We start from the raw sequence: 25,805 nt of genomic DNA on the forward strand, positions 1-25,805 counted from the left end.
ATGTTGACTTTATTCTCGTAATTTGTCATTAAAGTAGAACATCGTAAACTAAACTTCATCGTAAAATGAATATTTAATTTACTAGATTTTCTCAAACCCCGTCATAAGTTATATAGCACATTAAATGCTTTGTGTTAAGTGATTCTTAAACTGATTTCTTCTTGCACTAAGAGGAGGCGCCGGCAGCGATCTGTAGTCAAGAATACATTCACTTCATGATCTTCCTTCTCTCTGAACATTTAGAATGCTAAAATAAATACTTAATATAATTTTCATGGTGAAATGCATTAAAGCATGCATTAATCATATGGGGGCACGGCGGCGTGCCTGCCTTGCATTTGCATGTTTTTCTGGTGGGTTTACTCGGCGCTTCAGTTTCCTTTCAAAGTCATGTAGGATGTGGGGTTTTGTTGTGCTATATTGACCCTGCTAGTGTATGTTTTGCTCGTATTCACCCTGCGATGTGCTGGCGACTCGTTCAGGGATGGGCGCAACCCTGAATAGATGGCATAATTAAACATGTATAACGAAGATATTTTTAAAGTTCTGAACACTCCGTGGGCTAAGTTTATAACTAGTTTTAATTTCACAAAGACGTTTATCGTGTGGTGATTGGTTATGTGGAGAAAGAAAAAGGAAGGATAGGAACTGGGGTTTTGGTACGTCAGATAGAGACAGCACACGTGCAATAAAGAAAGCCCGCTCAGAAGAACATGCATTGAATTCTGTGTTCGTGTCTCCGACCACCAGATCACAAACCCAACATTTACACAATATTTAAGTTAAACCTGTGCGATACCCATTCATACATCCAGTTTTTTGGAGCCTCGTCACACCTGCCATAAAGTTCTCTACACTGAACATACACTGAACATACACCTGGGGACCCCTTACTGCAAGGGAGCAGCATTACCGCCTCACTACCGTGCATGTTTAATACCTGCTTTAATGCATTTCATCATGAAAATGATATCAAGTATTTATCTTAGCATTCTAAATTTTCAGAAAGCAGGAATATCATGAAGTGAATGTATTCTGTATGGTGATCGCTGTCTCCTCTTAGTGCGGAGTAAGTCAGTTTAAGAAGCGTAGTGATTAACAACTGGGTCGGGGGACGCAACACAAAGCATTTAATGTGCTACATTAATTTATGACGGGGTTTGACAAAATCTAGTAAATTAAACATTGATTTTAGGAAGAAGTTTAGTTATCGACATTCTACTTTAATTATGAAGTAAACTATGAGAATAAAGTGGAAATGTCAACTTTAATCTTGACATACCGTATTTTTTGCACCATAAGACGCACCTGACCATTAGATGCACCTAGGTTTAGAGGAGGAAAACAAGAAAAAAAATATTCTGAACCAAATGGTGCACTAATATGTTTAATAAAATATAGCAGAATAATATTTCAACCATGTAAATTCAACAGCGGTATTAAGAAACATCATCACTGTCATTAACAAATAAGGAGAGACTTTAAGGTTCAAGCATTCTTCTAGTTTTATGGAAACCCCAAGAACTCCACATCGCTAGTGTCAGAATTTATTAAGCTCAGTTGCTCACAATCACTTTGCAGCACCACGTACCTATCATCACGCGACATAACCTGTCCAAAACCACCAGGGGACAAAGCACGTTTGGACCAATGCTCCCTGAAGTTATATCGCCAGTCTAGTCCCATCTATATTTGTAATGCCACAAAGCCCTTCATCTCGTGTTTTGTTGTGGGTTTCCAGTTTGAAAAATGAGAATGCGGTGCAAGCACAGCCCTCGATTCAAAAAATTGCTCTGCATACCTGTTTGTCTCGTTTGACAGTAGCTGAAAGGCAGCTTCAGGAAAGAACAGCCTGAAGTAGTCCAGCGGCTGGTAATCTATCGAGTCCAGAGTCCAACTCAGTGATAATGCGCTGCGCTCCCTCATGAGATGTAGACGCTATCTTGCCTTTGTTTATATTTGTTTAGATTTCGCAACTCACGCACACGCAAGGATTAGATGCCGAGTCAATGAGTCTAACATTCCTCCAAGCACAGAGGGAATGCCTGTAACGTAACAGTGAGTTTTGTCGCCCTCTAGCCCTGGATGTCGACTTTTGTCAGGTATTACACATCATGGTCTGTGATACAATATTCGCACCATAAGACGCACAGACATTTCTAACCTTCTTTTGGGGAAAAAAAAGTGCGTCTTATGGTGCGAAAAATACGGTAAACGGCGAGAATAAAGTGGAAATGTTGACTTTATTCTCGACATATAGTTTGTTTTTTTCTTCCCTGTGTCCATATTGTTTTTCCTTCACCGTGGCCCTAATACGATTCCGTAGGGCTATACCACAAATAGCATTATAAATGCAAGTTGCAGGTTTATTATTTATGCATATAGCATAGATTGAAGCAAGGTCCATATTAATGCAGTTTGCCTAAATGATGGTTCAGTTGGTAAAGATGTCATCACCAAGTTGCACTTGTTTTATTTTATTTTAATTTGGTGAATACTATGTAATGCACCTGGGCTTAAAGTCTTGAAGTAATAGTGCAACTATCAGTAATAATACTATTATTTATTTTATTGTTATTATTTATTAGTTTAAATTTTATGCAGTTTAACGAAGTCATTTTAACGTGTCAGTGGACAAAGACTGTTAACATTAACAGAAAGTGTAGTTGGTTTACAAAAAATATTTACTATTTATTCCTTTTCTAAGATATATTCAGTGCAATACAACTTTTGACAAGCACTTCTGGATATTTTACTAAGTCTAAATGCCTCTTTGTATGGTTGAAAATATGTTGTCAAAATTATAGTTTAAATTTTTGCAAAATTTGTTCAATAAAAAGGTTCTATTTTTTGACTACATCTGTCATACAATGTGATACCTTCTCCATTAGTGCCACCCCCTTGAAAACTATCACTTTATGGGACAATGCAAACCTGTATTAATACTTGTGTGCACATTAAAAAAAATTTTTGTACAACGTACAATACTCTTGACAGTGGAATAGGTTATTCTTAGCCAGTAATTGAGTGGAAAATGTGGTTAACATCCACTCATGCATGGGGAAAAAAATACCATCGAATACCGTGAAACCGGGATAATTTAGAAAAATACCGTGATATAGAATTTTGGTCATACCGCCCACCCCTAGGTATAACTAATCTAACAATATCTAAGTACATTATTAATTGCACATTTCATAAAATTTAGAAATTGTTGTATTTGAAAGACAATATGGCTCTCAATCTATTAGGTCACCACAAATTACCCATTACATCATGACCTATGTTTTATATTAACTGTAGTACTGATATGTGATATTCAAACAAAATATAAAAGTAGCAATCTGAATATTCATTTGATTTTCAGACAAATTTTAATCAAATTACAAGTTCAAAAAGGAAGCCAAAAAGACCAATTTTGTTGGAATATAATTTAGCAAAGTTAGAAGAAATGTTACCTAAAATAAAAATGTTAAAAATTGTATAAGACAAAATCTAGTTAAGGCAAAGAAAAGTATATAAAGACTCGATCTCATAATAAATAACCTCCAAAGATTTAATATAATGTAAGGATTCAAGCCATAAAGCAATTTTCAGTGCCATTAAAAATATGATGTACAGGTTTTATGCTCTGCTGTAAATGTTCTAACCATACAAAATAAACTGAAGCTTTTTTTCTGCAGCTACAGTCCTTGCACTGTGACTAAATGTGACTGCTTTTCTCATGTTTTAAGTGTATTTAATTTATCCAGTGAAAAAGTAGGGCATTACAAACAGATTCAATACCACAGAAAGGACTGCACACTCAGTTCCAAATGCTGTGGTAATACTTCTCAGCATCATTTTCATTTTTTGTTTCCAAGTTCATTGCTTTGGGTATTAAAAACAAACACTTTCCTTTGGAATGTATTTGAAGCACACTACTATGCATGCTATGCTCATTTGTCTACTTGTGTTGTATTCTGTTTTAATGTTTTGTTTCCAATTAAAATAAATAAAAAATGAATACTAAAAATGACCTACATTTTTAAAATGTTAAATATTGCTAACAAACAGCACTCTCAAACAATATTTTAAAAGAGTGCATCAATATAAAGTGAAGTAAGACTAAAGCTTATAACGTCCCTCCAGGACAGGACATTCTCTTTGCAAGGTAACAGAAATACATTATAATAGAATAAAACTATTCTTACTGCTGGCAAAGTACAACTCAGCATCATCAGAAATATTTTTGTTCACTGTTGTACTGAGCCACAGGAGTACTGACAGGTAGATAAATCTTTCCCCTGCCATCTTAATTTGAAGTTATACAACAGCAAAAATATTGCAGCACACAAAACTTCTCATTACTGTCTATAAAGGGTTTACATTATATACATCTGTATCAAATATAAATCTGAATAAATATTAAAACTAAGAAAGCCTAACATAGGTCATGCTAACAGGTAATTCATCAGTTTTTTTTATTTAACTTCAGGTAAAAAAAATAATAATAATAATGGAAGGTGTTATCAAAATCAGGGCATTTGACATCTTGCCTGAAGAAGGGGCCTAAGTTGCCTCAAAAGCTTGCATATTGTAATCATTTTAGTTAGCCAATGAAAGGTGTCATTTTGCTTGACTTCTCACTAAATGCTAACACAGTAAACCAATACAAGTAACACAAAAGCAAGTTATTTTTGTGATGCTAATAAGCTTATCTTCACAAGAGCAGATGTATGATATCGCAATGTGTGGCTAAGCTTACAAGGAATTACAATGGTGAGGCTATATCCATGGCTGCACAGGACAGATTCAAATTTCTCACAAAATCATCATGAGTGACAGCTCCACACTGATTATGAGAAAACGTCTCTGAATGCCAACAGGAAAGACTGGAGGTGCAAGAGGGCAGCAGAGTCAGTCCTCAGGAATCAAAACCACACTGGGCACCAGAGCCTGAGACAGTCACTCTGGAGTTTTGGTCTAGCACATTCCCCTGGCCAAGGAAAACAGTAAAGGTTAGTGTAAGGGAGGGGGAGTGGAGGTGCAGTGGAGTGGAGTGGAAGACAGAGAGAGATAGAGACGGAGAGAGGGGCAACAAAGATGAATGTTTACAAGAGACAGGGTTTACAGAAGACAAGCACACAGTTTTTAGCCAGGGAGGATGAAACTAGTAATCTTCTGCTTGGCTGCTAGTCTTGGTTGTACTTTAAAAGAATGGGCAACCAGAATGTTCCAAGGAGAACCTGCCATTTAAAGACTGCAAAAGGCTCATGTTGCAGTAGGCAAAGTGAGTGGTTCCCAACTTCAAAAGTGATTCTTTGAGTAGGCTAGGCCTAGATGTTTCCATGATTAAGGTTAAAAGCCAGCTTTGAGTAGGAATATAGGCCAAGAGTGAGAGAGATAGGTACTGCCAATGCCAATAGTTTTGAAAGCACATAAAGCACATGGGAATCTGCTTTTCAGAAGGCTCTGAATTTTTTACTACAGGATGCCTTCAAAATATTTTTGCCAATGTGCTCATTCCCACTGTAGGTAAACACCTATGTCATATGCACTTTTGGTCCTTTAGTGTGCACAGGAATACTTTTGTAAATGATAGGAAAATGACAGTGTGGACAGAGATCAAAATTGCTTAAAAACACAACCAAGCTCCTGCCTCACTGGGTCACATGTTTTGGGCCTGCACCAAACTAACATCATTTTGGACCAAAAATTTTAAGTGCCTTTCAGACAGCCTTGGTATCACAATTCCTCCTAACCCATTAACAGCTGTGTTCGGTGTTCTTCCAGACGGACTTGAAGTGGAGAAGGACAAGCAAACGGTGATTGCATTCACTACACTTTTGGCACACAGACTTATATTGCTAAATTGGAAGAATCCTAACTCTCCTCTGATAAGTCATTGGGAAACCGATGTTTTATATTATTTGAAATTGGAAAAAATAAAATTCTCAGTTAGAGGATCTATACAAAATTTTTTCAAAACCTGGCAGGATCTAATCAATATTATTTTAGAATAAGAGAAATAACTATTACCACATTTAACTCCCTTCTCCATTTCTTATTTACCTATATATTTATTTCTTCCTTTCTTTTGTTTATTGTTGCCTTATTAAAAAGCCCTAAGCAATTCTCCTTTGGCTAAGCTCTCCTTCTCAGGGGTGGGTTTGATTTGTCTTCAATTTTGTTTGGTTATAAATTGATCTATTTGTATGGAATGATTACAATAAAAATTAATAAATAAATAAATAAATAAATAAAATTTTTAAATGAAAACGTAGTAGTGCACACACAGTCTCAGATTACTGACATTTTTTACAACCCACTATTAATAAAATAAGTCATTTTTGAAGGGAAAAAAAGCTTTAAAATGCAAGAGAGTCAATATATTAGGATTTTTTTTTAATCACATGTGAAATCATTTTTATTGCAACTGAAATGTTTTTATTAGGAAAATCCATAAATATTGTTTTTTAATTAAATTCTAAACTTTTGGTCTATGCCACTGTGTATTAAATTTACGGTAATTAAATCTCAAATGCAACACAATATTTAACTATGACTTGTACAAAAGTAATTATGTATTGTCACAGGTGGCTGGGTGGGCGACCGCCCTGGTGGCTATGGGGACCACAGGTGCAGAGCTTGGAAGCTCAACCCTGTAGGGGCCCGTGGTCACCGCCAGGGGGCACCCCAATGCCTTTGGAGCCCTGGACCTCAGCACTTCCGCCACACCCGGAAGTGCTGGGGGGAAGAGGATCGAGGACACCCAGACTGTTTTCGGGTGCGCAGCCGGCACTTCTGCCACACTGGGGAGTGCCGGCAGAAGATTGTTGGGAGGTACTTGGAGCACATCCAGGTGATTATAAAAGGGGCCGCCTCCCTCCATTCAATGGCTGGAGTCGGGAGTGAAGAACGGACAAGGTCTTGGAGGAGGCAAGGAGGCGGCCTGAAGAAGGAAAGGCATTTGGATTGTTGGCCTGGACTTGTGGGGACTTTGGGGTGTGCGTGTGCACTTATTGTAAATATGGAGTACTATAATAAACGTGAGTTGAACGTGTCCGCCTGTCTGTGTCCGGGTCATCTTCCACAGTATATACTATATTTATCACTCAAATACATACAGTATATTGCCTAAAATACTTGGAGATCTCAAATTACTTGGAGCTTTCTTTACACCACATCTCAAATTCCCTTTACATGGTAACAAAGAATATCCTTAAGTAGAAGTCTGTCTGAGCTACAGAAACAACATTAATCTGTAATCTTGGTTTCCTATATAAAGTAGGTAGGTAGGTACTGTAAATATGCTGAAAAAGATCTGTGTGACGTGTAGACCAAAACCTTTGAAAACATAAAGTATATTGTTTACTGTGCAAACTTAAGCAAACCATATTTGTTGCTTATATGGATACTATAATAAAATGCAAATTGTTTTAACAAAATTTAAGAAACATCCATCCTACAAAATTATTTTAAACAATAAAGGCTGACAGCTAGTCAATGCACCTCTGTTAAGAGTAGGATTACAATCACATAACATATTTACAGTTTTAGACTAACAACAAATATATGATACATTTAAAATCTTTGTCCACTGTAAACACAATGATCCCTTTTTGTCTTATCAAATGCCTAAAAGGCAAAAAAGGCATTTTTGAAACTGTCAGGTGTTGATCAAGTTTGCAGTTAAAGCATTCAAAACAAAGGTCCATGGCTCTCCACTTTTTTGTTAGTGCTGAGAATGGATATTTAGTCTGACAAGCTTATATCAGCAATTTTAAAATACAATACAGCAATTCAGCAAAGCATTTACTTGATGGCTACAGGCACAGCTGCCAAGTTGCTGCAATGTTGCCAAGGACAATGCAGTACTTGCTTATAGCTTGACAAATTATAAACTATTTTCAAATGTCAGATGAGGAAAACAATTGTTTCATGTTCTAAATTCACTGCTTTTGTCATCATGTTTTCCTGAAAAGCCTAAATTAAACAGCAGTGTTTCAAATGCCAAGTTCAAGGTTGAATCAGCAGACAGTATCCACATAATAAAAGTCTTTTAACTTTAAATATATAAGTGAGAGAGAAAACAAAAACCCTAATAGCACATTGCATTTAGAAATTCATATGACTTCTGGAAATAACCATGCAATTTTTAAATTCCAAATAAAAACTGCTGTCATCACAGATTTAAATTGGACTCCATTTAGCCACATGAATGATGAAGTAACTTATACAATGACTAGCAAGTTTAAAATAATGTAAGCATAGAATACTTTAAATAAATTAGCAAATTATTACATTTTCATATTTCTAAAATGTAGCCAAATATTACTTTTTATAATTGTATTTTCTAAGCACATTACTTAATTTGAATGTGTCTAAAATTAGAAGTGTACACAGTGTAGCTAAAACGTTTGTTATTAGTAAAAATTTTTAAATGTACAGCAATATTTTACAATAAAAGACAGTTTGATAAAATACTATGTTAAAAACCTCAGTGAAAGCTTTTATGGAAGTTAAAACCACTTTATAATTCACTAGAAATTTCCCTTTGCAAACTTTACATGACCTAAAATAAAAATCATGGTTATTTTATCTATTAACATTACATATTCCCACTGCTTTTAAAAATGACCTACACCAAAACCTTTCTGAAGAAGCAATGTCTATACTTCCCTTTCCTCTGTCATTTTAAGCCATTTCATACCTGTACGACCTCTCTTTATGAACTGCATGCTTTCGGAAAGGAATGACTCTGCTGCTGCTCTCATCAGGACTGCAGCTTCCACTGGGAGAAGGTACAGGAGAACGCATAGGAGCAGGAGTCATAGTTCCCTGATTCAGTTGAAAGAAGAAAAAAAAATTCTGCTGCCCAGTGTGAAGGATTCAGCTCACATAAAAACACCACAAATTACAGCAGATGCTCTGATATAAACAGTGTCAACTTTGTCTTATGAACATCTTGTCTAGCACAGCTTTACACAGCATTTGAAAAGGAGGGGCTTATATCTTATTAACCAATCCAGTGATAAACAATTTGGCAGGCTCTCCCAACCTACTGGCAATCAAATTTATTAGAGCCATGCCTTATCTGTCTGCCTCAGATTATGTTTTAAACTGTTGTTTTCACAGATTGAAACAGGTTGCTAAAAATCGGCCCTAGAGATTAGATACTGTAAGCAGCTGCAATGTTTATCCACCAGCTAAACAAATCAGCAAGCAACTGGCTGTTGTAACTAGGGTTCCTGGACTTGAGGTAGTCACAACGCGGAGTGCAGACCACAGTACTTCATCTAGTGGTGTCTAGATGACTTCTCATAAACCTGAATTGAATAAGGAAATGGGATGGATAAATTACCTAGATAGCAATAGTTTCTTTTTTATTGTAAAATATGACTTGAGGTAGTCACAACGCAGAGTGCAGACCACAGTACTTCATCTAGTGGTGTCTAGGTGACTTCTCATAAACCTGAATTGAATAAGGAAATGGGATGGATAAATTACCTAGATAGCAATAGTTTCTCTTTTATTGTAAAATATTGTAAAATATATGTTTATGAAAAAAGAAGATAATTATATATATGTACAGTGCAGCTAACCATGTAACTCTATGGAGTATAATGTAAAATTTATAAACCAACAAACTTTGATAACAAAAATTCCAGGGAAAACTCAACCAAAAAATCTATGGATCAGCTCTATGTGTGGAGGAGGAAGAATAAAGCATATGCTGAAAAGAATACCCTGCTTACGGTGAAGCATGGCAGTGGCTCAGTGATGTCCTAAGGCCATTTTGGTTCTTCAGGCACTGGAAAACTGCAGCGTGGGGAGAGCAAGATGTATTCATTCAAGTATTAAGAAATCCCATCTTTGAGGAAGCTGAAGCTTGAGCGTCACTTGAACTTCCAACAAGATAATTATCTATACTAATAAAAGGCAAAGCCCTCACTGACTGACTGACTGACTGACTGACTGACTCATCACTAATTCTCCAACTTCCCGTGTAGGTGGAAGGCTGAAATTTGGCAGGCTCATTCCTTACAGCTTACTTACAAAAGTTAGGCAGGTTTCATTTCGAAATTCTACGTGTAATGGTCATAACTGGAACCTCTTTTTTGTCCATATACTGGAATGGAGTGCAGCTCGATGGCCGTGAGAGGCGGAGTTGCGTGTCGTGTCATCACGCCTCCCACGTAAGCACGTGAACTGACTGTGAACTCAGTACGTAGAAAAGAAGGAGGAGCCCCAAAGAGCGCTGAAGAAAACATTCATTACACAATTGACAAGGCAGCAAAACAATAAGAAGTGAGCGAGTGACGCATACAAGCATCTTCATAAGACACGAGGTATAAAAAAGCACGGTGTAAACTGAAACTTTAAATTAACTTTATACAAACGCTCCAGCTGCCGTTTGCAATGCTATATTCACGAGATACAAGTTTAATGAGAAGACACGAGGTATAAACAAGAGTTTGGATCACTTTGTAACAGAGTTAAAATTGCTGTAGCGAGAAACTTTTAACTGCCGGGTCTTAGCTAACATTAAATAAACCCGTGGGCATCGCAACATCACACAAGACAGCAGCTCACGTGAAGTGACTGAACCAGCACAAGTTGCTTATGAAGTCTTGAACCGAACAATGCAAGATCTCAGAGATCGTACCTAAATAATAGGAGGTACTGTAGTTTTACTCGCTGTAGATTTTCGTCAAACATTACCAGTTATTCCACGAGGGACACCAGCAGATGAACTCAACGCGTGTTTAAAATGCATGCTTCTCCCACGGTCAGTTATATGTTGCGTTATATTTGGGTAGGTACACCAAAAAATGTATACATTTATGCATGTAATGGGCAAACAAAAAATGTAGTATACCTGAAAGCACTGCAGTAGTACTCAATGTATCTTTACTTCTTAAACATTAATGTTTTACTGTTTAATAACTTATACGATTCTTATATGTTGTTCAAATTCTTTTATCAAAATACCAGTAACAGCGCACTGCACGATAACGTGGAGTGAATACACTTGACATGAGCATTCATTGTATTTATCCTCTTTCTTTGTACGTTTATCATTCGTTTGCTCAGAGGTTGATGCGCATGCTGCTTACTGAGCAGCTCTTCACCCTAGCGTCCCGCTGCTTCTCTTCTTTCGTCGGCATCTTTTCCCATTAAAACTGATTAAATTAGTTTTTGTGTTGCAATAACTTAGTATGTTTTCTTTAATTTTTCAGTTAAGCTGGCACTTAAGTCTTCAATCTGCCTTAAGAATGATTAGCGAAGGTGGTAGGAGTGAATACATTTGACATAAGCATTCATGTTATTTATCCTCTTTCTCTGTACATTTACCGTTCGTTTGCTCAGAGGTTGATGCGCTTGATGCTTACTAAGCAGCTCTTCACCCTAGCGTCCCACTGCTTCTCTTCTTTCGTCGGCATCTTTTCACGTTAAAACTGATTAAGTTACTTTTTGTATTGCGATAAATTAGTATGTTTTCTTTAATTTTTCAGTTAAGCTGGCACTTAAGTCTTCACTCTGCCTCAACAATGATTTGCGAAGGTGGTAGGGAATGAAAACTGCACCCGAAAAATGTACTATACCCGAAAGCACTGCAGTAGTACTCAATGTATCTTTACTTCTTAAATGTGGTAGGGAATGAAAACTGCACCCGTACGCATCCGCCCACGGCCGCCCTGGTGCGCGCAGCTGTGAGTTCATTCTACAATAAAATAAAATAAAGATAAAAAGACTAATAAAAATCATCACCCCAGAAGCGGATAGTAGACGTGACGTAGTATATGTGTACTAAATTTCAAGTCAATAGGTGAAACGGTTTGCGAGCTACAGGTGATTTAAAATCCTAGACAGACAAACGAATAGCCACGGTAGCGTATTATACAAGAAGATTTTACTGTTTAATAATTTATATTTATATACAATGTGCTTCTTATATATTACTTCATATTCTCATATGATAATGATGTTAATGTTGTTTATATTGATTTCTATGTTATTGTAAGTGCTCTTTACTTGTGGAAAAATAAATTTGGCAATTAACGAACTTATTTTATAAATACTACATTTTATTTTTTTCTCTTGCACTCAGTGAGCGAAGCCACTGGGTAATCAGCTATATATATATATGTGTGTGCGTAGATATGTACTGTGTATATATGTGTGTATATATATGTAGATATGTACTGTGTATATATGTGTGTATATATATATATGTAGATATGTACTGTATATATATGTGTATATATGTAGATATGTACTGTATATATATGTGTATATATATGTGTCTGTGTGTATATATATATGTATGTATGTATGTGTGTATATATATATATTATATATATATATATATATATATATGTATCTGTATGTATGTATGTGTATATGTATATATGTATATGTGTGTGTTTATGTATGTGTAGATATATGTTGATATGTGTGTGTATATATATATATATATATGGATGTGTATATGTGTATATATATGTGCATATGTATATATATATATATATGTGTATATATATGTGCATATGTACAGTGGTGTGAAAAACTATTTGCCCCCTTCCTGATTTCTTATTCTTTTGCATGTTTGTCACACAAAATGTTTCTGATCATCAAACACATTTAACCATTAGTCAAATATAACACAAGTAAACACAAAATGCAGTTTTTAAATGATGGTTTTTATTATTTAGGGAGAAAAAAAATTCAAACCTACATGGCCCTGTGTGAAAAACTAATTGCCCCCTTGTTAAAAAATAACCTAACTGTGGTGTATCACACCTAAGTTCAATTTCCGTAGCCACCCCCAGGCCTGATTACTGCCACACCTGTTTCAATCAAGAAATCACTTAAATAGGAGCTGCCTGACACAGAGAAGTAGACCAAAAGCACCTCAAAAGCTAGACATCATTCCAAGATCCAAAGAAGTTCAGGAACAAATGAGAACAGAAGTAATTGAGATCTATCAGTCTGGTAAAGGTTATAAAGCCATTTCTAAAGCTTTGGGACTCCAGCGAACCACAGTGAGAGCCATTATCCACAAATGGCAAAAACATGGAACAGTGGTGAACCTTCCCAGGAGTGGCCGGCCGACCAAAATTACCCCAAGAGCGCAGAGACGACTCATCCGAGAGGTCACAAAAGACCCCAGGAAAACGTCTAAAGAACTGCAGGCCTCACTTGCCTCAATTAAGGTCAGTGTTCACGACTCCACCATAAGAAAGAGACTGGGCAAAAACGGCCTGCATGGCAGATTTCCAAGACGCAAACCACTGTTAAGCAAAAAGAACATTAGGGCTCGTCTCAATTTTGCTAAGAAACATCTCAATGATTGCCAAGACTTTTGGGGAAAATACCTTGTGGACTGATGAGACAAAAGTTGAACTTTTTGGAAGGCAAATGTCCCGTTACATCTGGCGTAAAAGGAACACAGAATTTCAGAAAAAGAACATCATACCAACAGTAAAATATGGTGGTGGTAGTGTGATGGTCTGGGGTTGTTTTGCTGCTTCAGGACCTGGAAGACTTGCTGTGATAGATGGAACCATGAATTCTACTGTCTACCAAAAAATCCTGAAGGAGAATGTCCGGCCATCTGTTCGTCAACTCAAGCTGAAGCGATCTTGGGTGCTGCAACAGGACAATGACCCAAAACACACCAGCAAATCCACCTCTGAATGGCTGAAGAAAAACAAAATGAAGACTTTGGAGTGGCCTTGTCAAAGTCCTGACCTGAATCCAATTGAGATGCTATGGCATGACCTTAAAAAGGCGGTTCATGCTAGAAAACCCTCAAATAAAGCTGAATTACAACAATTTTGCAAAGATGAGTGGGCCAAAATTCCTCCAGAGCGCTGTAACAGACTCATTGCAAGTTATCGCAAACGCTTGATTGCAGTTATTGCTGCTAAGGGTGGCCCAACCAGTTATTAGGTTCAGGGGGCAATTACTTTTTCACACAGGGCCATGTAGGTTTGGATTTTTTTTCTCCCTAAATAATAAACACCACCATTTACAAACTGCATTTTGTGTTTACTTGTGTTATATTTGACTAATGGTTAAATGTGTTTGATGATCAGAAACATTTTGTGTGACAAACATGCAAAAGAATAAGAAATCAGGAAGGGGGCAAATAGTTTTTCACACCACTGTATATATATATATATATATATATGTAGATGTGTAAATTTGTATATGTATGTATATATATGTATATGTATATGTAGACATATGTTTACATAACCTCTTTAACACAATACTTCTCCGCTGCGAAGCGCGGGTATTTTTCTAGTCCCAAATATACCTCAAAGTCCACCAAGACTTGGTTTCAGAAAAAAGTCCTAGAAGATTCGAGAGCAGTCACCTGAATTGAACCCTACAGAAGAAGGCGGCTGTAGCACACAAACCCAAGAATATTACTGAGCTGGAGACCACTGCCCATGAGGAATGGGCTAAGATTTCTCAGGAACGCTGCCAGAAGCTGTTGTCTGGCTATGCATCACATATGCAGCAGGTCATAACAACAAAAGAGTGATATACTATTAAAGATGCTGATCATGAAGGGGTTGAATAATCATGAGATTGCAGTAGTCATTTAAAGTGGCATTTTGTGTTGAATGTGGAGAAACCACTTTAAATAGCTCAACACAACTAATATTTCAACTGTTCTTGTTTGATTTGTGTATTGCAAACAGCTGAACTCTTGCAAATTTTGCCAATAAACCTACTTTGCAATGGGGGTTGAAAAATTTTGAGTATAACTGTACCTATTTTATAAATATTAGCACTACAATTTAAACAGAAGACTTCGTCAGTAGTAATTATGACAATGAGAAAAAATACTTAAAGGAAAAATCAATGCAACTTTTACTATATTCAGTTATTACATTTGTAAAGCAAATAAAGACTTTTCTGTCCAAGTCAATACATAACAGTCTACTTGGTGGAATACCCCACTCTCAGCGCCTGCACATGCCTGAAACTACAGATGCATGTGCAATTGATAAAGGGTATTTAGTGCATCTTCAACAGGTTGAAGCAAGCACTTGGTGAAACAAGCATGATTAGAAATGGGTTAAAAAAAATCTTGCAAAGCTCTGCCAATCCTTTTGGTGGAGGGGGTTACAGATTTTACTGTGAACAAGTCTTGTGTGTTCGTGACCCAGCAACGATCACCTGCAACCCAAAAGTGGCTGAGAAAACACTGGTATGGAGTATGTGTGGTAGGTGTGACTAGCTGTGGGCCCTGTCCAGGGCTCTTTCAAGCCATGGGCCCAGGGGTGCCACGAAAGGCATTGCCTCCAACCCCATAACCCAAAACTAGAAAACGCTGGTATGAAAATGTATGGAGAGAGTGGACAAATTGTAAAGGCATATGGTATTCTGCTGGGCTACCACCCTTTGCAAACATGGCAGTCCAGGTATGGTTTCTGGTAGCTCAGCCTTATATATAGGGTGGAATACTACCTGCAACTATTTACAGCAACATTTACTGTCATATGAAAATGTTTGGGAACCCCTCTTAATTCTTTGGATTTTTGTTTATCATTGGCTGAGCTTTCAAAGTAGCAACTTCCCTTTAATATATGACATGCCTCATGGAAACAGTAGTATTTCAGCAGTGACATTACGTTTATTGGATTAACAGAAAATATGCAACATGCATCATAACAAAATTAGACAGGTGCATAAATTTGGGCACCCCAACAGAGATATTACATCAATACTTAGTTGAGCCTCCTTTTGCAAATGTAACAGCCTCTAGACGCCTCCTATAGCCTATAAATCTCTCCAGTTCAGTTATATTTGATGGCTGCCGAGCATGGCCAGCTTGCTTCAAACCATCCCATAGATTTTCGATGATATTCAAGTCAGGGGACTGTGACGGCAATTCCAGAACATTGTAGTTCTTCCTCTGCATGAATGCCTTTGTAGATTTCGAACTGTGTTTTGGGTCACTGTTTTGCTGGAATATCCAACCCCTGTGTAACTTCAATTTTGTGACTGATGTTTGAACATTATCCTGAAGAATTGTTGAATTCATTCGACCCTCGACTTTAACAAGGACCCCAGTCCCTGAACTAGCCCCACAGCATGATGGAACCTCCACCAAATTTGACAGTTGGTAGCAGGTATTTTTCTTGGAATGCAGTGTTCTTCTTCCGCCATGCAAAGCGTTTTTTGTTATGACCAAATGACTAAATTTTTGTCTCATCAGTAGAAAGCACTTTGTTCCAAAATGGATCTGGCTTGTCTAAATGAGCATTTGTATACAACAAGCGACTCAGTTTGTGGCGTGAGTGCAGAAAGGGCTTCTTTCTCATCACCTTGCCATACAGATTTTCTTTGTGCAAATTGCGCTGAATTGTAAAATGATGTACAGATACACCATCTGCAGCAAGATGTTCTTGCAGATCTTTGGAGGTGATCTGTGGTTGTCTGTAACCATTCTCACAATCCAGCGCATATGTCGCTCCTGTATTTTTCTTGGCCTGCCAGACCTGGGCTTAACAGCAACTGTGCCTGTGGCCTTCCATTTCCTGATTTCATTCCTTACAGTTGAAACTGACAGTTTAAACTAGTGCTGGGCAGTATACCGGTTCATACCGAAAACTGTTTTTTATTTTTTTTATGATATGGATTTTTCTTATACCGCAACACCGGTTTAAATTGCCTAAACGACGTTCGGAACGTGGCGCAGCGGGAAACTGTTCAAGTGGGGACCTTTTTCACTGCTACACCGCTAAACACAGATTTGTTGCACTAGGGCTCTTTTTCACTGCTACACCACCAAATAGTGGACGGTAGCATAGGAATGCTGCGCGGTGAAAATGGACAGAGAGCCTGGAAATACTTTAGTTTTAAAAGGTCAGATGTGTAAATACTGTTTCTATACTACTGGATAATACTGCAAGCCAAGTTGTACTTGTTTTATTTGTTTTCAATACAGTGTAATGTACCTGGGTACTGTGTAATAGTGTGACAACATTTTGACTTTATTCTCGCCGTTTATGTCAAGATTAAAGTCGACATGTTGACTTTATTCTCGTAATTTGTCATTAAAGTAGAACATCGTAAACTAAACTTCATCGTAAAATGAATATTTAATTTACTAGATTTTCTCAAACCCCGTCATAAGTTATATAGCACATTAAATGCTTTGTGTTAAGTGATTCTTAAACTGATTTCTTCTTGCACTAAGAGGAGGCGCCGGCAGCGATCTGTAGTCAAGAATACATTCACTTCATGATCTTCCTTCTCTCTGAACATTTAGAATGCTAAAATAAATACTTAATATAATTTTCATGGTGAAATGCATTAAAGCATACATTAATCATATGGGGGCACAGCGGCGTGCCTGCCTTGCATTTGCATGTTTTTCTGGTGGGTTTACTCGGCGCTTCAGTTTCCTTTCAAAGTCATGTAGGATGTGGGGTTTTGTTGTGCTATATTGACCCTGCTAGTGTATGTTTTGCTTGTATTCATCCTTCGATGTGATGGCGACTCGTTCAGAGATGGGCGCAACTCTGAATGGATGGCATAATTAAACATGTATAACGAAGATATTTTTAAAGTTCTGAACACTCCGTGGGCTAAGTTTATAACTAGTTTTAATTTCACAAAGACGTTTATCGTGTGGTGATTGGTTATGTGGTGAAAGAAAAGGGAAGGATAGGAACTGGGGTTTTGGTAGCCTACGTCAGATAGAGACAGCATGCATGCAATAAAGATAGCCCGCTCAGAAAAACATGCATTGAATTCTGTGTTCGTGTCTCTGACCAGCAGATCACAAACCCAACGTTTACACAATATTTAAGTTAAACCTGTGTGATAGCTATTCATACATCCAGTTTTTTGGAGCCTCGTCACACCTGCCATAAAGTTCTCTACACTGAACATACACCTGGGGACCCCTTACTGCGAGGGAGCAGCACTACCGCCTCACTACCGTGCATGTGTAATACCTGCTTTAATGCATTTCATCATGAAAATGATATCAAGTATTTATCTTAGCATTCTAAATTTTCAGAAAGCAGGAATATCATGAAGTGAATGGATTCTGTATGGTGATCGCTGTCTTCTCTTAGTGCGGAGGAAGTCAGTTTAAGAAGTGTAGTGATTAACCACTGGGTCTGGGAACGTAATACAAAGCATTTAATGTGCTGCATTAATTTATGACGGGGTAAAATTAAGTAATTGATTAAACATTGATTTTAGGAAGAAGTTTAGTTTACGACATTCTACTTTAATTATGAAGTAAACTATGAGAATAAAGTGGAAATGTCGACTTTAATCTCAACATAAACGGCGAGAATAAAGTGGAAATGTCGACTTTAATCTCGACATAAACGGCGAGAATAAAGTGGAAATATTGACTTTGTTCTCGACATATAGTTTGTTTTTTTCTTCCCAGTATAGCTTAGCTTGAAGCAAGGTCCATATTAATGCAGTTTGCCTAAATGATGGTTCAGTTGGTAAAGATGTCATCACCAAGTTGCACTTGTTTTATTTTATTTTAATTTGGTGAATACTGTGTAATGCACCTGGGCTTGAAGTCTTGAAGTAATAGTGCAACTATCAGTAACAATACTATTATTTATTTTATTGTTATTATTTATTAGTTTAAATATTATGCAGTTTAATGATGATAAAGTTGTTTAAAAAGTCACTTTAACGTGTCAGTGGACAGAGATTATTAACATTAACAGAAAGTGTAGTTGGTTTACAAAAAATATTTACTATTTATTCCTTTTCTAAGACATATTCGGTGCAATACAATTTTCGACAAGCACTTCTGGATATTTTACTAAGTCTAAATGCCTCTTTGTATGGTTGAAAATATGTTGTCAAAATTACAGTTTGTTTTTGCAAAATTTGTTCAATAAAAAGGTTCTATATTTTGACTGCATCTGTCATGCAATGTGATACCTTCTCCATAGTGCCACCCCCTTGAAAACTATCACTTTATGGGGCCAATGCAAAACTGTATTAATAATTGTGTGCACATTAAAATGTTTTTTTTTGTACAGTGTACAATACTCTTGACAGTGGAATAGGTTATTCTTAGCCAGTAATTGCAGTGGAAAATGTGGTTAACATCCACTCATGCATTTGGAAAAAAATACCGTTGAATACCGTGAAATCGGGATAATTAGAAAAATACCGTGATATAGAATTTTGTCATACCGCCCACCCCTAGTTTAAACCTCTGAGATAGCTTTATGTAGCCTTCCCTTAAACCATGATACTGAACAATCTTTGATTTCAGATCTTTTGAGAGTTGCTTTGAGGATCCCATGCTGTCACTCTTCAGAGGAGAGTCAAAGGGAAGCACAACTTGCAATTGACCACCTTAAATACCTTTTCTCATGATTGGACACACCTGTCTATGAAGTTCAAGGCTTAGCGAGCTAATCCAACCAATTTGGTGTTGCAAGTAATCACTACTGAGCAGTTACATGCATTCAAATCAGCAAAATCACAAGGCTGCCCAAATTTTTGCACAGCCAGTTTTTCACATTTGATTTAATTTCATACAACTAAATACTGCTTCACTAAAAATCTCTGTTCAGGAAACACCCCAGTACTCAGATGTTCCTAGGAAATGAAAGACATACCACTGTTATCTTTTTTGTTGAAAGTAAATTATTATGCAGGCTGAGAGGGGTTACCAAACTTTTTCATATGACTATATTTATAAAGTTTTCTTGAACACGAGTGCATAGCACTCTACTACCATAAGATAAACACAACTGGAATCTTGTAAAAGAATATTTTAGCAAATAGATGATGTTTAACACTAGAATCCCTGAAGCCTATGAAAAAAGTCGTACTCCCGGGCCACCTTAAATTCCTTCGCACCTCTCCATCAGCGTCTTTTGTTTAGTAAATGTGTCAGTCAGCACATTAGTAGCAGCCTGCTAAACCACCCCCCCCCCCCCCCACTCCCCCCCACCGATGCAGCTGAAGTCTATTTGTCTGGGTGTGAGGTGCCTGCAGTTGCATAGGGTAAATAATAACTCATCTGGAATACATACATTTCATGTGTATTCCGTGTCTACAATGGTCTGGGTAAATTTAGGATGACAGGAAATGCGAGTCAAAAAATGCTGAACACATACCTAAAACAGAATTTTTTTCAATGATATAGTAATAATGATGTGAAGTGTATCATGTGTGAAGACTTTAGTCCAAGTATCAAATAAACACATGCACATAGTTAAAAACCCAAGCTCAAATGTCAATTGACAGAAAGTTGATATGTCTTCTTGGCTGGTGCAGAGGTAAGAACTACTGTCTTATAATCAAAAGGTTGTGGGTTCAAGTCCGGGTGCTCCTTATTTTGAGTATTGAGCTGCTATTATTAGAATATAATAAAAACCTACATTCGAGTCTGCAACACTCGGTGTAAATTTTGGCTACTTGTAAAAGTTACCGCTCTTTTTTATTACTGAGTGTTATTCCGTCAGTGATGTTTAGGGGGTACAACAAACTTGCCTCTCCCTCTCTGAGCTGATGGTGTTTATCTCCATTCTTTTCACAAGAGCAGTGATGACCACAGTTGGTGCTGTGGTTGATGCCTGCTCAGAACAATTTGTTGTACCAGCAGTCAAAGATACGATGCCCTGTGACCGCTACCAGACTATCATGCGGCATTTGCGCTTTGACAACAAAGACACCAGTGAAGAATGTGTGAAAAACAACAGAATTGCTGCAATTTCGGACATCTGGCAACATTTTGTTGAGAACTGTGCTTTGAGTTACAACCCAGGGCAACATATTACTGTTGATGAGTAACGGTTTCCAAACAAAGTCAGTTGTCCTTTCTTGCAATACATTTCAACCAAGCCTGACATATTTGGCATAAAGTGTTGGATTACGGCAGATTTGGAGACAAAGTAAATGTGAAATGCCACAAATATCTTTCTGCTGGCTTGAGAATTCTTGATAATTCCCTAAGAAAAGCTGAAATTGGTGGACAGAGAGAAGGAAGTCTGAACTGACCAAATCCTCAACATGAAAAGTGGTCTGAGATCAAGAGATGATTATGATGGATAATATGGATTGGAAAATTTAGACATACCAGATCAATCAGCCTTCACTTGCCATTCCACCATTATCTTTCAAAGGAACATCCAGATTATACAAAAAATTTACCACATATACCAAATTCAGTTTGCCCACCTAACCAGGATAAGTTTAACCTGCAATAAATATGCATATTTATAATTTTAGATATATTTTCAGGAAGAATGAGCAAAAACAAGAGGTTTGGATTGGGTATATGCAACTACAAATCTACTTGCTAGTAAGTACTAACAAACCTATAATGAATAGATATAAAGATCAACAGGCAAAATAATACACACATGATTAAACCAGTTCTGAAGAGCTCCTGATTTTGAATATTATTCTAAGCAACAAGACAGGTTATACTTTACTATAAAGTACAGAATTTCAATTGATATTGGATACAGTAGATCTTCAAAACAAGAACATTCAGTCTGTCAGTTGCTGAATGACCAAACATTCTAAAATCCATAAAAGCACAGCACAGGCAAATTAAATATTTGATAACACAGCAGGCAATTCTATTACAGTATATTTAAAGAACAGTGGAAACTGTGTCATGCTACTAGTTGCTGCTGGAATAAGGTCCAGCTAACCATGGCTCTACAATGGTTAAAGCAGTAAAAAAAAAGATCAATGGATATAAATCTAATGAAAGATCAAAACACCAGACATGCACACAAATAGACACTGTAAACTGAAGATAATGTATGGCCTGGGTCATTAAGGTGGGATGAACTCATCTTAAAGTTTGCACTGTCTTACAATTGTGTAAAGTTTGCATCAAAAACACCAGTGTTGCCCCTAAGTCCAAAGAAACACTAAGTTCAAATAGCTTCCTTAAATTTTTGTTTACATCCAAACCTGTACTTGTGTTTCGTGGTCATGGTTTGTGTTCTAGCAGCTATGTTGCCTGGCAATAAAGTTCAAGTTCAAAGTTTAGGCATCTCATTCAGGGTTAGTCCACGTCTTGCATACACTGGTCTCTGCAATCTAAAATTGAATTAAGGATGGGTCTATAGAAACTACACAGTATTAAGCAGCACTTTTTCTATGTCCAAAACGTTTTTAACATTTTGTGCTCTATAAAATGATTGCTTTATATATTAACAAAAACCAGAACTAATACATTCCTACAAATATTTGGATTATGCCCAATTTGATTTATATATTGTGAAAGAATGAAAAACTACTTAAATAATAGGGAAACAAAGCTATGACTTACAAAACATTTTGGAACTTCATATACACCATTTGTAACGTGTAAATATACAAAGTGATTTTGAAAACAGCCTGCATTGGGATAGAAACATCATTAGCAGGAAAATATCCTCAGATTAAACAAAATAGTTCTTTGTGCACTAGGAAATAAAAGAAAACAAATACAAGAAATGCTTGGACATCTGTTCTAGAGATGTTTGCCATCTAAAACTGCTGTCCATCAACGTAGTGAAATGCAGAAACAATCCCATGGTAAACTGTAAAGTTACTGATGTCAAGCAAAGATTCTTTGCAAGTTTCATTATAAAAGATATCTCTTTTCTGATTTCTAACTAGTCTTAACTAAAGATCACTTAAAATCTTTTTACCAAAGCACTTGATCCCTTAAATGTATCACAAAGCAAGAAATAACTGTCCCTTCACAGAATTATTTTAGTTAAAGTGAATGAGAAGAAGGAGAGCCATCATTATCCAATATTCTAAATCCAGTTCAAAGTCATGTGGGCTGGTACCCATCCCAACAGCACCAAACACAAGACAGGAACCAGATCTGCATGGAGTGTCAGTTGCTAATAGGGTGCAAGCTTGATTACAGCCACACCCACTCAAAACAGGCCAACTTAAGAGTATAGCTTACAACAAAAACCTTTGTGATGTGCGAGGGAAGTGTCAGGGGAAAAAAAAAAAAGGAAAATAATTATGCCCTAATAAGGACAAAACTATCAAAAACCAAGTGATCACTATGTCCTAAAATTAGACATACCTTATTTCTCAACAACAAATCTGTATTGTCATTATTTATTAATTTTTAAAAATTAGCCTGTACTCTACAGGTCATGACTTTAGCAGTAAAGACTTGAATAATATTCTTCTGTATGAGATTGATCTGTTTCATACATCACATCTGATTTTTAGTATGACTGTAAACATTAATAAACCCTTAACTTCTGCAGGTGCAGTGTCTAGCTCAGGATCCAGTTTAAGTGTTAAGGGTTTGCTGCAAACACATTGCACTTGAAGACGACTTCTGATAACTGATGGAATTGTATCTCTTCGCAGGTCTAGTTGTTAGGGATAGGGTGGTCTGGACTAATCAGCTCAACATGTGAGTGAGAAAGAAAATTTTTAATTTATGAAATCATAATAATACCTAAAAACATAGGAAACCATTGCATCAAGTTTGTTTTCTAGCTAATGGCTAAGTTGTTCCAATATCTCATCCAGATACAGTACTTTTTAAAGGTTGGCAAGGTATCTGCTCCATCTACATGACTTAGTAGTTTGTTCCCCATTCCAACAACTCTGTAAGTAAAGAAGTGCATCCTTGGCTTTGTGTATAAAGCACTTCCCTCTTAATTTCCACTGGTGATTAGGTCCTTATGCAGTCACCTTTGCTCAAGACTAAACAGGTTTAGTTTTCAGAGCCTGGCAGAGTATTACATTTCCTTAAAGGATACTAGGGGGCTCCGCCCCCTCCTCGCTTCGCTCACCAACCCCTGTGTTTGGTTAATCCATCCATTATCCAACCCGCTATATCCTAACTACAGAGTCACAGGGCGCAAGGCATGAAACAAACCCTGGGCAGGGTGCCAGCCCACAGCAGGGCGCGCGCGCACACACACACCAAGCACACACTAGGGACAATTTAGAATCGACAGTCCACCCAACCTGCATGTCTTTGGACTATGGGAAGAAGCACCCGGAGGAAAGCCACGCAGACACGGGGAGAACATGCACACTCCACGCAGGGAGGACCAGGGAAGCAAACCCAGGTCTCTGCAAGGCAGCAGCGCTACCCACTGCACCGCTATTTGGTTAATCGGCTATACAATTTTAAAAGCTTTTTTTTTCTTTGGAATTGTTTCAATTTCACTAATTGCACTTTTACTTTAAAGGTTTATTAAAAACAAAATTTGGAATTACCTTTTCTTCAAGATAGCATAGAATTTTGAATCCATTTTTGGAGATACTTTGTGACAACGCAATGTATAATCGCCTGTGACTGAATATGTCGTCGAATCATCAGCGGCCTTTCTGCTGCTGGTGAGCTGCCTGTTCTGCTTGTCGCATGTCATTGTTTTAAGAGCTGGGAGCACATGATGCGTGTCTGCCAAAAGCAATCCAACAACTGCTTGGTTAGATGTCTGTGGACTTGTTTTAAATGATGGCTCACTGACTTATCTCACGTGACATTGTAAAAACAATAATTGTCCTTTATTTCTGGCCCCGGGCGTGGTTAAATCTCTTTCTTGCAGGACGTATGACGCTGCTCCCGTTGGGGGGGGGGGGGGCAGCTGCTGTCACGTCGTGTCTTGCAAGAATCTCATGTTCTATATCCCTGCAAGACGCCCCGTGGCCATTCTGTTTCATCTCGCGGGTCTTTTATTTGTCTTCCATGATGATCACGTATCGTCTCCTAGTCATTCCATCACACAGGATTTTCTTTTATAATAGAGAGAAGTTTTGTATTTTTCAAGTACATGTTATTTTCACAAACATGGCATACTGTATATGCATTTGACACCTAAAATTGTGTACTAAAAGTTTTTTCTATAAATTTTAAAAAATATACAGCCACTCCTGGCATTTTATAATGGAATTTAATGTGGCATGGATCACCTAGAAAGCAAAAGCTACAAAACCTACTAAAAATGTCCATTTTTCAAGAAAAGAAAGCTGTTGAACATTAATACACATTTTGAGATTACACACACATTGTAAAAGAGCTTATGCATGCCATTTCTAAACAAACAAACACTAATATCATGAGATTCAGACATTTTAAAAGAAGTCCAGCTGTGCATGCTAGCTTAGCTATTATCTTTTTCTGCAACAACCTTTCACACTCCAGAGGTGTGGTTTCCTCTTGAAAGACAAAATCACAGTAAATTGTTTATGCCACATGCTTAAGACTGTGTTGATTTACTACCATATCTAAGTGAGAACGCCTCTCATGAAGGTTATTAGTATAACATAAGCGAATAAAAAATACATCCTTAACTTAAGAAAAAAGTTCAAGAAATATGCAATAAAATTATTTCCAGATTCTTTCTGTTGTCACAAACATTTGTCAGAAACATGGAAGGCGTGTTTCTTTTGCTGCTTCGAAGATGACGTAGCCTCTCAGTAAGTTTTAGGCTTTTATTTTCTAGTGGTGTACCGTGTCCCATAGGTCAGGCATGTCAAACACGCGGCCCGCAACATAAATCTGTGTGGCCCGCATGACAGATCCTAGTTAGCACTGAACTTGTACAAAATGATTACTATCGTTTGTGATTGAATCATTCTGCATCTTCGGTGTTACTTATTGACTTTTCTTACTTCTGCCTTCTGACAAAAGCGCGTTTTCCCATGGCATTACGGTACCGCAAACGTCATCTGCTAGTATAGCCACAAGCCTTGACCAAAGTTAATGAGCCGCAGCGTCACAACTGAAGTGCTAGGCTGCAGCAGGGGTGGCCTTAGGCATGTGCAAACTGTGCACCTGCACAGTGCCGCCAAATCCC

At 37.4% G+C, this 25,805-nt stretch overlaps 1 protein-coding gene and 1 pseudogene across 5 annotated transcripts in view; both read right to left on the minus strand.

The window, feature by feature from the left end:
- The window catches only part of mapre3b (microtubule-associated protein, RP/EB family, member 3b), a 280,639-nt gene that overhangs the window by 109,654 nt on the left and 145,180 nt on the right, over positions 1 to 25,805 (minus strand). The gene's annotated exons all lie outside the window — the stretch shown is intronic.
- Positions 8,680 to 25,805, minus strand: part of LOC114649351 (uncharacterized) — a 28,009-nt pseudogene continuing 10,883 nt past the window's right edge.

The sequence above is a fragment of the Erpetoichthys calabaricus genome, chromosome 3 (genome assembly GCF_900747795.2).
Source record: "Erpetoichthys calabaricus chromosome 3, fErpCal1.3, whole genome shotgun sequence".
Lineage (NCBI taxonomy): Eukaryota > Metazoa > Chordata > Cladistia > Polypteriformes > Polypteridae > Erpetoichthys > Erpetoichthys calabaricus.